Consider the following 14,182-nt stretch of genomic DNA (forward strand, 5'->3'; position numbering starts at 1 on the left):
CAACTTCACCCTCTGTTGCCCACTCTCATAATGTTCCTAGTGCATAGCATGTAACTCCTCCCCGGTGAAGACTGCAACTCCAAAAGGTAGCCAGAAGAGTGCTAACTACCCAAACACCAAAGAAAAAGAATCAAAGACCTGTGTAAACGCTAAGGTAATGTTGAAAATTCCCTCACTAGACCTACCTTGTTTACTTGTTGCCAACAGCCACTACCACGTTACACGTACATGGCCAAATCGACCACATCCGATTGTTTCTCGACACCAGGAGCCAGCGCAGCTTCATATCAGCCTCCTTAGCCATGAGATTAAATCTCCCCATCATAAGTCGAGTAGCATTAAACCTAGCTCCCTTTGCCTCAGCGAAAATCAAGGGACAATTCGATGTGGTGGTGTGCAAGATCAAAATGGGAAAACGAGTGATTCGCACAAAGCTAGTAGTGCACAATCATGTAGACGTGCCCATTCACAACATGGGCTATGCTAAAATAAAGAAACATCTCATAAGTAAAGGTTATCACATTGTCGATGAAGAGACGCAACATGGTAAAGTAAAAGGATTAGAGTACTCTTAGGAGCCAATTATTTTAGCTACTTCGTCCTTGGGTAAGAGTGAATCGATAGAATCAACCTTTACGTAACACATGGGGGAATGTCACCATTTCACCATTTGGAAAAGTTCCACAATTGGCACTTGGAGGTGCTAAGCAAAGAACCACACATATACTGCGCATGTGCAGGATAGCAATACCAGAAACAGACGTTGACGAGTGGTGGAAACTAGACCGAATTGGGATCGCTCCATCAGAGTAGTGTACGATTCAGGAAATAGAAGCCATTGCTATCAAGTGAGTATCCCTTTTAAATCTGAAGTTAAGCCAGACATGAATTATCAAAATGCCACGGCCCTGTTAAAATCATTCAATGCAAAATTTGATCGGGAACCCCAGTACTGAGCCGATTACAAAATGGTATTGCAATCTTACCTAGAAGTGGGATTCATCGAAAGGTTAGAAGCCCCCAAAATCGAATGATATTACATGCCCCACTTTGGGGTTAAAAAGGAAAGCCGTACCACCCCCTTACGCATTGTGCTCAATGCATCACCAAAGTCAAAGGGCAGACTATCATTGAATGATTGCCATCTATCTGGCCCCAACTTGATAGAGGCATTGTATAACTTGTTAGTGAAGTTCAGATTTGGTCGATATGCCCTAATTGCAGACATTAGCAAAGCATTCCATTGCATATTGTTGGATCCCAGTGATGCCAAGTACACACGGATTCTCTGATGTGAGGCACCTAATAGTTTGGCTACCTTTGCCTTTTGGGTTATGGTATTCGACGTCACTGTGAGCCTCTTCCTCCAACAAAAAGTTCTTCAGACTCATTTGCAGAAGAGAAGGAAGGAAGGCCAGACTTGCTTAGTCAATTTTATGTAGATAAGTATATCTAAACTTTCAACGTAACGCATTCGCTGATGCAGGAACACAAGTGAGCGAGAGAACTCTTAGAACGAGCCAACAAACCCTTAACTGGCTGGGCCAGTAATGTTAGAGAATTAGAAAAGAGAATGCGTTGGGATGAACCTGTGTGTGCGAGTGTACTAGGGATGGAATGGAACACAGATGAGGATAAGATCTGTGTGAAGGCAAGTCGGGGGATCCAAGAGATAAGGGAAGGGTGGGTGCTTACGAAATGCAGGATATTCTCACTTCTAGTGTCGAATTTCGACCCCTTAGGCTTGATTAGTCCTCTATTTGTGAGTGGAAAGTTGTCTCTACAACAACTCTGGGAAGACGGTGCAGGATGGGATGATGTACTAGATGATGCTAAGGCCCAAGAAGCCAGTAAATTGCTACAGGAGTTCAAGTTAGTAAGTGAACTGAGGATTGAGTGATCTGTAGGCTCGAAGGGTTCTGAGTTACACATATATTCTGATGCGTCGAGTAAGGCCTGTAGGGCCGCTGCGTACGTGAGACAAGGGAACAGAAAGACCACTCTTCTAACGAGCAAAATGCGAGTTACCCCCAGAAAGATGTTAAAATTAACAATCCCCAAGTTGGAATTGCTGGTCTTGTTGTCGGGATGTAATTAGCTAAACATCTGAAATCACTGATAGATCTGTCAACTTGTGAATGGATAGTAGAGTGGTAATCACTTGGGTGAAAAGCAATAAGGATCATAAGAACATATTCATCAACAATTGGGTGGGGGCAATTCTTTTTATCGTACAGAATAACATGGCCTTGAATAACATGGCCAACCTGTCAGAACCCAGCTGAAATCCTGCCGAGAGGAGCCACCTTGGGAGAACTGAAACAGAACCAGTTGTGGCTGAATGGCCCCCCCTTTCTGCATTGTGTTGGAGAGCCAAAACTGTCAGAAGACGTCTGTGTGTCAAAGCCTGTGACTGCGACTGTTGCCGCAGTCCTCCGTGAGATGAGGGAAGAAGTCGCTATAGTAGAACCCAGCGAGACATGGGAAATCATGGAACGGGGAGTAGAGTTTCCTGTTTTGTTGAGAGTTATGGAAATGGTATTCAAATTTTTTAATTGAAATAAGTCTCCTTTCTTAATGTTAGTAAGATTGGATCAGAGAAAATATTTGGCCAGTACCTGTGTTTATTTAGAAACTAATGTTAGAGTTGCTAGATATGTGATTAACTTTGTAGATCAATTGAATCTATGTCTTATACATGGAATTGTGTACACACAAACTAGAATTCTTGATGAGAACCATTGTAGAAAGTCACTTGTTCTATTGTCTGCCAATGGCACCTTAGTTAGGACATACTTAATTAACTTATTTGCATCGCTGTAACATGCATTGCGGTGTCAATGAACTCATGGGTTTTTTCCGTCAGGGCTGTTGGTCACCCAGACTGAGGGTCAGAGTGAAACAAGTCATGGGACAGTGTAGAGCCTGCATAATCGCCTTCAAGCCTGCTCATCCCCTGTATGACCACCAGGGCAGTATACCTGGAGTTTTGAGCAATCTCGTAGCCGTAACCTTCATCTTGACTCTGCGACAATTCATTGTGACCCATGGCACTCCTTCACTCATCGTCTCGGACAATTACCAGACGTTCAGATCGGCCAGCCACTTCCTGCAGGGATTTTATGAAGAGGACGACGAACAGGAGTTCCTGAACTGGCATTCAGTGGCGTTTCCAGATGCCCCAAGCACCATGGAAGGGAGGCTTCTTCGAGAGGCTGATAGGAGTAGCGAAACGCACGCTCGAGGTAGCCTTCCAGAAGAAGTCATTTCCGGAGGACCATGTCCGGACGTTAGTGAAGGAGGCCAAAGCCATGGTCAATAATCAAACACTCATGTACACCGAGGATCAAGTCTTCACACCCTACCACCTGCTGCAAGGGCACCTCATCAATCTTATGGCCCCTGTACTCCCTCCAGAAGACCTGAACCAGACGTTGACCACCCGCAAGCTCAGAGACCGCTATCTCCAGTTGACGGACACTCTGAAGGCGTTTCACGAGCGCTGGAAGAAAGAATATCTTTCCGCCCTACACTCCAGACACGACTCTCGACCCAGGTAAAGGATTGATCTTTACCCGGGAGAGGTCGTGCTCGTAAAAATCAAACAGTGTAAGAGGGCTGCGTGGCCCCTTGGTAAGATTACGGAGGTCTATCCCAATGACGATGGGGTCATCCAATCTGCAGAAACCCTGCAAACCATCAGCCACCTCGCTCCCCTGAAAATTACATCCACCGAAGACGATGATCAGGAAGAAGACAACGATGAGGATGTAGCCCAGGACGAGGCAAAAGCAGTCAAGGACAGCGAGGATGGGACGGACGAAATCGGCGACGTGAGTTGTACCATCGATTGCATCGAAGGAGAAGAGCAAGTTACATCCAGGAAAAGCGAGTGCGTGGTAGAGGCTCAGGGTGGACAGGGTGTAGATGATATGGACAATAGGAGTGTAAGAAACACGGGTATTGTGTCTTCGGGCAGTCGTCCTCAGGATGGGTGAGTTGACCCAGAGGAAGTGCAGTTCGTGCGCCCTAAACGGAGAGCAGCAGTGACACAAAGAAAACAGATGAAAAAGTGGGTAGAAAACAAGTATGTGAAAGACATAGAAAATGGCAGTCATGTACAAATCACAGGAGGGCCCATGTAAAGTGAGTTTGCGTCAGAAGGAGTTTGAAGGACGATAGAAAACTGTGTAGTTGTACATATTTAAAGGTAACTAGAGTAAGTGTTCTCGTGTCTGCTGATCAGGCTGCGCCGGACAAGGTATATTCAAGGTTGTTGCTTGTGTCATAATGTATTGTCCCATTGAAAGGTGATCACCTATATGTAAGTGTATTTTTAAATGTGTATGATGCATTTATTCCAACGTGTCTCCAACGGCATGCACTCTTTGCATTGGAGTCAAATCGGCAGTAGTCGTTGGAGTTTCCCTCCCAAAGTCTGATCCTTCTGAACGCTCAGTCTTGTGGCCAGAATTTTTCTGGTGCAGAGGATGTCACAAAAAGGGACAGATCCCCCTTTTAGCGACAAACCTGCCGCGAACGCCAGGGTAACTTGAGTAAGAAGAAGAAGAATCAATGACGAGTGTAAGTGACTACATGACTTGTGTCACGGGTATGTGAGAAACGTAGCTAATCATTAAGAAAATGTGTGGGGGAGGAAAGAAAAATAACCTGCCATAAACTTTATATTTCTTATTAAAATCTGAAACAAAATTAACCATGTATATAAGATAAAAACAAAGGAAGCACGCCTAGCGAAAACCTTCGTCTACAGGGGAATCCCTCAAGTTTGCTTAAGTTATAGCGCATAATGTAAAACTAGAGTTCACCATTTGCCTTAATACAAATTACCATATAATTAACACATAAAGATGAGATGCAATAGAATAAAGCATCAAGTGTCAGGGATTGTTACGCCATGACTTCACAAAAGTTGTGCTCGAGGGCAACACCATGCACAGCATGCATTCGCTTCCCAGGTACCAACGAGAATAAAAATTAAACCAGATCGTTTTCTCTTCCCCACACAGCCTGAGTCGTTACTTTATTTCTTAATTAACATGCTATAGTGTAAGTTTATCGTGGGGTATCCCACGCATCATATAGAAAATTAAGCCTAATTCGAGTTTGTATTAACAAGCATAAAGTGAGCAATCCGATTACTTGGGTATTGTGTCAGATTTCTCGATAAATATTTATATCTTGGTCCACCTCACAGACATAGAATTGCAACCTTCACGTGCCACTTTAATTCTTTGAATCGTCGTATTAAATGTTTCCTGTAACCTTTTCACGTGTAATTAACTTGTACTTAATATGTGGGGTAATGTTTTGAGTGTAATTATAGTTTATTTTTTGTAATATTAAAAGTGTGTAAAACTGTAAACCTTACTTCCTCAATCCTTCCACCGAGTTGTAGAGTCTAGTCCTTCAGACATTGTTATCGCCCAGACCACCGAGCTGGAACCTAGTAAATCAGAAGTGAAAAATTCGCGACAGGTATAATCATATTTAACCAAAGTTCCAATTTTCTCACTCTAACCTTAATTTTAATTAACATTATGATTTGCATTATATCTACTTAGTAAACTCTACATATTACTTTTTCACAAAACATTTCTTAAAAGTATAGTGGTTGAGGTTCATCGCGATGAATATATGAAGATACGTACTCTTCTCCACCATCTTTGGTCTGTGTTGTTTGGGTGTTTATCTCTTCTGTTTCCGATTCTTCTGCTAATTCACTATTGTACTGAACTAGTTTTCTCCATATATTGTTGCCAGTCTGTATAATCTCTGATTAATTGGTTCTACTTTTTATTTTTTGTATATTTGTTCTATATTCAGATCGTCATCTTGATTGTTTCTCACTGCAGACCTTAATATCTTATTATGGAATTTTTGTAATGCACTTATATTGGAAGTCGATGCTAAACACGTGGGTATTGATGGATATTCCATTATTGGTCTGATTAGGCTTTTGTAAATAGAAATGGATTTTGAAATTTGTGTTCATATTCCTAAATCTTTTTAGCTTTGTATTTTGTGTTCTTGCTATCCTTAGCCTTTCTCTCACGTCTTGATATTCCTCTTTGTCCGAATTGCATTCCTAGTATTCTTGTGCTTTTAGTAAAATTCATTGGTTGTTGGTCTAACATTATTTGTGCAGGTTTGCATGCAGGTACCGATACTAATTGGAATTTAGGTTTATTTGTCTTTATCTTCTTCCACTTCTTTTCAAATTGATTTATTATTTCAATTTGGTTGGTTGTTTTTTGTGCTACTTGTCTTTTCAAAGTTGGGTCCCTTCATTGTGTACGTGTTTCTGGGTGTATGACTATTTGAGTTATATCATCTGCAAAGCAGACATCGGTACAGAACTCTAGTGGTGCAGTAACATCTGACGTATATATATAATATGAATGATGTTGGACTGAAAACAGATCCTTATGGGACTCCACTTAGTAACGGGAATGGATTCCCTATGTAATTTTGGGACTTGATTGCTGCTGTTCAATCTTTGATGAAGTTGCATAGTATTTTCTCAAAAATGCCTGGAAGGTTGAGATGTAATATTTTGTATTGAAATCCTTGTATCCATACTTTGTCAAATGCTTTGGTTATACCCCTACATACATACTAGGTTGCACACGAATCCGCGACTATGAAACCCCGAAGCAGTTGAACAAGTAACTAATTAAGCACCCAACAGATGTCGCACCGCCAGACCAAGGAAGGTGGAGTGGGAAACAAGTATTTTTCTTGCACAGAGTAAAGTCTCCATAATCTAACATCGTTAATTAAGGTGGGGAGCGATACTGGGTTTGCGTGCAAAATGTGCAGTTAAGGAAATGTGTGAAATAAATGAGATAAAAGTGCTTAGGAAGTCAATATTCATGATTTTTTTTAAATATTTCATATAGATTATCGTATCTTATCAACAGACACGACTGTTCACAAGATCGATACAAAACTTTCACCAACAGTGTTATCGGTGGTGCTCTGTAATCTGCAAGACACCCTTTATAAAAATAAATAGATAAATAAAACTAACATCATATTAGCAAATTAGCAAAATTTTCAGTTCACGTACAACTTACATTACAGAGGTTATAACCACAAACACACACACGCATATATGTATATTATATATATATATATATATATATATATATATATATATATACTATATATTATATATATATATATATATATAATTATATTATATATATATATATATTATTATATATATATATATATATAAAATTATTATATATATATTATATATATATATATATATAATATATATATATATTATATATATATATATATATATATTATTATATATATATATATATATAATATATTATTATGTATATATATAATTATATTATATAATTATATCTATATATATATATATATAATATGATATATATATATAATATATAATTATATAAATATATAATATATAATTATATATATATATATATCATATATATATATATAATATATTGCTACTTTCAAAATGCATATATCCCCTCTTAGACTGTGTAAAATGTTATGTAGAATTTTGGATTCCTAGATAGCTTAGGGATGTTTTAAATGTGTGTTCAGATTTCGAATAACATAATATAAAAAGAATATATAACATAGAATGTAGAAAGAGAGATTTTCTTTGTCCATTCGAAACTACGTTTGTTTCCCTATTATGTCAGCACTGTGAGATTAGAGGAACTACGAGATCTCCGTTTGCTTTCCTAATCTGTCAACATGTTTGATAAGAGAGCTCGAGCCTTCGTGTTGTTATCAAAACATGTCAATCTCAATTATCGCTCAACCTCCGTTTCGATCGGGTACGTGTCTGTCGAGCAGAATCATCTTGTACGCGTATGTCTTTGATCAAAGCCACGTGCAGATTACACATTTTGTATGTAAAGTTCCGTAAGATTTTGAAGCTTCTGGAAGCATTATTGCCCAAAACGTTTTGCTATCTCCCCTGTCCAGCTTCCGTAAGGGAGAAGTTTTTCATTCGGGCTTAAAGACTCAAACCGTTCACATCTCTCTCTCTCTCTCTCTCTCCATCGTATAGCACTTTTGATTTTTAAAGTAACGTAACGATTTCGTACTTATTTGAATGGTTACTCGTAATTTGTAAATTTCAGATTTGATGTTCCATAGAGTTTATTTAGTAGTATTTAGTGTTTTTTGTGGAATCTGAACAAACATTGTTGTTGTAACGGCACCTGGTTTTGTGAAAGTGTGAAACAATCCTGCAGCAAAGAAAGATGTTGGTATACCAAAAAGGTAAAGTGTGTTATATTTTTATTAGTTGCAACTAATAACTGATAGGAACAGTGTTTTGGTAAAAACTAAATAACTGATGGTTACAGTGGTTTGAGAGAAACTATTTACGTTTTTACACATTGCAAATTTTTATGTTTTGTGTTTGTTTCATTTTTGTACATTTGTTCATTTTCTTATTGAAATGTGCCTTTTTATTTTATATTCTATGTGATTAATACTTTTTGCAAATTTTGATACTGTCCACATTTTTCTGTATTTTCATTTACATTCACAATTTAATTGACTTAAGTTATTTTCATTAATTAGTCGTTGCACATTTAATTAGATTTAACACTTGTGAATTTATTTGCATTTACTTAGAATTCTTTTCAAGTTTTATTGTTGTTTAGCCCTTGTGAATTAATTTCTAATTTTCAATTATTGCCTAACACTTTTGAATTTCAATTGAATTAATTTTCTTGAATTTTGTGATAAATTAATTTTGATTAATTAAACTACTTTGGTTTCAAGTAACAGTAATTTTCCCTGATATTGTGAATTTCACTTATAAATTTTGAGTTCAATAATAAATTTTTGTATTTAAAATTTTTATGAGTGTTTTCATTTTTATACCAGTATATTTGCAATTGATTATATTGATGTTAGGTAGAAACATAGAGTGCTAATTGATCTGTTTTCCTTTATTAACTTGAAGTGACTTAGAACCAGGGAAGTACTTAGACTTCTGAAATCAGGGAAATACTTAGACTTTTAAAGTTGTTGATGGAGTGATGCCCTTTGATTAATTTAATTACTTACAAGATTACCTCACACCTGTTTTGATGAACTTAGTCTGATTTTCTGCAATACTGGTAAGTTGTTAAGGGATCACTGTTGCCTTTAGAGTATTCACTCGTTTAATACCTGTGATGAGGGTTCAGGTGTCTGGCTTTTGTGAGGTAACAATTGATGAATGGTAACCAGATAATTGGCACTTCGTCACAATATATATATATATATATATATATATATATATATATATATATATATATATATATATATATATATATATATACATACACACACACACACACACACACATATATATATAATATATACATATATATGTGTGTGTGTGTGCGTGCATATTCCTCTCTTGAATGTATGAATTGTTATATATAGTGTTTTGCAACAATTTTCAGACTCCTTAAAATGTGTGTTCAGATTTCACATAACATAATGTAAAAGAATTTATAACATAGAAGGAAAAGAGAGAGATTAATTTTGTCCATTCCAAGATAGAAATTGTTTTGGTAACTTGTCATCGCCTCAAGATTAGAGGAACTCGAGATCTCCGTTTGCTTTCCTAACCTGTCATCACATTTGATAAGGCACTTCTGTTTCAGATCAAGTACATGTCTTTGTTGAGCATACAATGTCATGACTGGTTTCAGACGCTTAATTCTTTGTTGATAACCATGAGCCGATTTCACGATTTTTCTGTAAAGTTACATCATATTAGAAGCTTCTAGAAGGATTGCACAATCTTTTGCATGCCCAAAACGTTTTGAGCCCATCAGTCTCTTGAAGTGCCCATACAAGGAGAGAGAAAGAGCGTTTCATTACAGACTTTGAATACCTGGGATTCAGACATCTCTCTCGCGCATCACTTTTGAATTCATATTAACGTAACGTAATTGGTCACTCGTAACTTTTAGATTTTGGTTTTCTTAGAGTTATTTAGTATTATTTAGTGCTTTTTGTGGAATCTGAACAAACCTTGCCACCTTGTCTTTTGTGAAATATTGTCAATTGGTGAATTTTTTTAACTAGCTGCAGCAGAAAGAAAATTGGTACCAAGGTAATGTGGGTTATATTTTTATTAATTGCAACTAATAGTTACAATGGTTTAGAAAACTAATAGTTACAGTGTTTCATGAAACAGGTTTAAATTTTTACACATTGCAGAGTTTTGTGTTTTGTGTTTGTTTCATTTGAGGTGATTTTTTTTTGCATTTATTTGTTTTTCTTGTTGGGGTGATTCTTGTGCGTTTGTCAATTTTCTTTTTGAAGTGTGTGTTTTTATTTTTGTTCTGTGTGATTGGTGTTTTTTGCAGTTTTGGTATTTTCCACATTTTTCTGTGGTGTGTTTTCATTTGCATTTAGCATTTCCTTGACTTAATTGTTTTCATTACTTAATCATTGCACATTTAGTTGAATTTACCACTTCTGAATTAATTTGCATTTACTTAGAATTCTTTTCAAGTTTCATTGTTGTTTAGCACTTGTGAATTATTTTCCAAATTTTAATCATTACCTAACACTTTTGAATTTCGAATGAATTAATTTTCTTGAATTTTGTGATAAATTAATTTTGATTTGATTTTACTTAATTAATTCAAGAATTAATTAAACTTTGCTCTGTTTTCAAGTAACAGTAATTTTCCCTGATATTGTGGATTTCACTTATAAATTTTCAGTTTAACAATAAGTGTTTTCTTTTTCACCAGTATAATTATATATGATTATATTTAGCTTAGGTAGAAAAATAGAGTGGTAATTGAGCTGTTTTCTTTCAATTTACTTGAAATGAGTTAGAACCAGGAAACTACTTTGACTTCTGAAATCAGGGAAATGCTTAGACTTTTAAAGTTGTTAATGGAGTGATGCCCTTTAATTAATTTAATTACGCATAAGATTACCTCACACATGTTTTAATGGACTTAGTCTGATTTTCTGCAATACTGGTAAGTTGTTTAAGGGATCACTGTTGCCCTTAGAATATTCAGTCATTTAGTACCTTTGATGAAGGTTCAGGTGTCTGGCTTTTGTGAGGTACTCATTTAATGATTGGTAAGTGTAGTAACCAGATACTTGGCACTTCGTCACAATATATATATATAAAAGGCAGTAGAGGAAAAAACCCATATAGACTTTTCCCCTTTTCTAGCCCCGCCCCCCGCCCCCACCCCCCCCCCAAGGGGGCGTGGCACCCCCTCCCCCTCCTGATAAGCTCATGTACGTACGTGAGGCCTAAAAAGGGTCGGGGCAACCCCGCAAACCCCCAAAAGGGCGTGGCCACCCTGACCCCATATAGACTCCACTATTCTGGGGGGCGTGGCCACCCCTGACCCCATATAGACTCCACTATTCTGGGGGGCGTGGCCACCCCTGACCCCAAATTGACTCCATTTGTATTATAAGCTCATGTACATACATGAGCTCATATTGGGGGAGTGGCCTCCCCTGACCCCAAATTGACTCCATTAGTCTTACAAGCTCATGTATGTACATGAGCTCATATTAGGGGGCGTGGCCCCCCCTGACCCCAAATAGACTCCACTTGTCTTATAAGCTGATATACGTAGATGAGGTTTAAAAGAGGGTGTTGCCACCCTTGACCCCAAATTGACTCCACATTATTGATGAGCTCATGTACGTACATGAGGTTGAAAAGGGGGGTGGGGGCGTGGCCACCTGTAACTCTACGGGAATAAAACCAACATTTCCCCAACACCACCACCACCGACCCAAAATTGACTCCCACTGGGGTCTTTTTACCCCTGACCCTTCACGTAACAATACGGGAATAAAACCAACATTTTCAAACCCCCCCACCACCGACCCAAATTGACTACTGGTACCCCCCCTGTGAAGTCACGTATACGGGAATAAAACCAACATTTCAACCCTCCCCACCACCACCGACCCCAAAATTGACTCCACTGTTTTCTACCCCCTGTGACGTCACGTAACTACGGGAACAAATAAAACCCGAACATTTCAACCCCCACACCGAACCCCACAAAAACTTGAAACTCCCCCACTGTTCTATTCCACTGTGATGTCACGCAACTCTATGAGAATAAAACCATTTTTCAACCTCGACCCCAAATTGACTCCACCTTCCTAACCCCCCCCCCGTGACGTCACGTAACTCTACGGGAATAAACCAACATTCAAACCCCCAACAACCGACCCCAGATTGACTCCACTGTTCTACCCCTGTGACATCACGTAACTTTACGGGAATAAAACCAACATTTCAACCCCCCACCACCAACCCCAAATTGACTCCACTGTTCTACCCCTGTGATGTCACATAACTCTACAAGAATATTCCTACCCCCGTGACATCATGTAACTCTACGGGAATGAAACCAACATTTCAACATCCCACCACCAACCCCAAATTGACCCCACTGTTCTACCCCTGTGACGTCATGTAACTCTTACGGGAATAACAAAACCATAATTTTTCAAACCCCGACCCCAAAATTGACTCCAACCTTTCCTACCCCCCCCTGACGTCACGTAACCCTACGGAATAACACCAACATTTAACCCCCGCAACACCACCGACCCCAAATTGACTCCACTGTTCTACGCCTGTGACGTTGTAACTCTACAGGAATAAAACCATTTTTTCAACCCCGACCCCAAATCGACTCCACCCTTATGCCCCTGTGACGTCACGTAACTCTACGGGAATAAAATCACCCCACCCCGACCCCAAATAGACTCAGTTCACTGCTTTTTTGCGACTCATGTCCCCTTTAATTGTTTTCAACGTAACCGGGACGTTTACCTCATCCTCCTCCTATAAATCTCTAAATTATATATGTACATCGCTAATATAGCCTCTCTCTCTCTCTCTCTCTCTCTCTCTTCTTCTCTCTCTCTCTCTCTCTCTGCCTTTCTTTTACATTATATATATATATATATATATATATATATATATATATATATATATATATATATATATATATATATATATATATATATATATATATATATATATATATATATATATATATATACACACACAGTGCTTAGATATTCAGAGTATCATGATAAAAGGATATTTGGCGACTGACTTCATCCTCATGTGAGACATATATTTATCAATTTGATATCTCCCCCAATAACTGACAGGGACAGTGTTATCTGATGATGAATCACGCACACACACAAACACGAAGAAACGAGACCTTATCACCATATATGCCAAGCTGACTTCACCCCCACATGAAATTCTATTTATCATAGAATTTGAGTCATAATCTCCATGCCGAACACAAGGACAAAGGCACACATTTCAATTTTGTTTATTTATTAATACCGAGTTTGAAAGAGGTTGAAAAATCAAATGACAGACAGAATTGTTATTTTATATTTGTAACCAATGCTAAATACAGGGGAATGAATTAATATTCCATATAAATACATGCATTAGAAAAAAAACTGTACAGACATGAACGCGCTAATATACGAATTCGCTTTTTCAAAAACAATACTTCAATGAAACACACGGCTACTATATATTTTCTAACCTGTTCCTTCACATCACAGCCCTAGTATATACCACATACATCTTCTCCAGCACTTTCCCGACCGTGCGTCAAAGAAGACGTTTCATCTAACACCTCAAAGCTTTTAAGTTTTTCATATATAAATCTTCCACGCACCTTTCCTCCAACAGGGATAAATTCTTTTTCATTATAGCCACGCAACATATTTTACCAATTTTGCTCATTTCCTCACTGAATGTAGCTAACACAAGTAAATATTGATTCAACCAAGTCGTATTAACCAGCCCGCTTTGACCGATGCCAGCGGGAAAGATAACATATTTGACATAGTCATACGATGAATTAAATCATTCTTCCTTCAATTTCTTGACCGAAGAAAAAAAGTGATTGAACCTCATCTGTTTGCTATCTCTGCTCAAACGATCAGCATGATCTTCATCTTTGGAATAAGCCACGCTCTTTTCTGCATATTCATTATCTTCAATGGGGGTGCTGATACCGTATTGGGCTAATAAGGTAGCTATGGTGGGTAGATCTACTTCTTCGTTGCATTCCCAAGAAGCGATATTTTCAGGTCTTTTCACAAT

Source organism: Macrobrachium nipponense, chromosome 11, assembly GCF_015104395.2.
Source record: "Macrobrachium nipponense isolate FS-2020 chromosome 11, ASM1510439v2, whole genome shotgun sequence".
NCBI lineage: Eukaryota > Metazoa > Arthropoda > Malacostraca > Decapoda > Palaemonidae > Macrobrachium > Macrobrachium nipponense.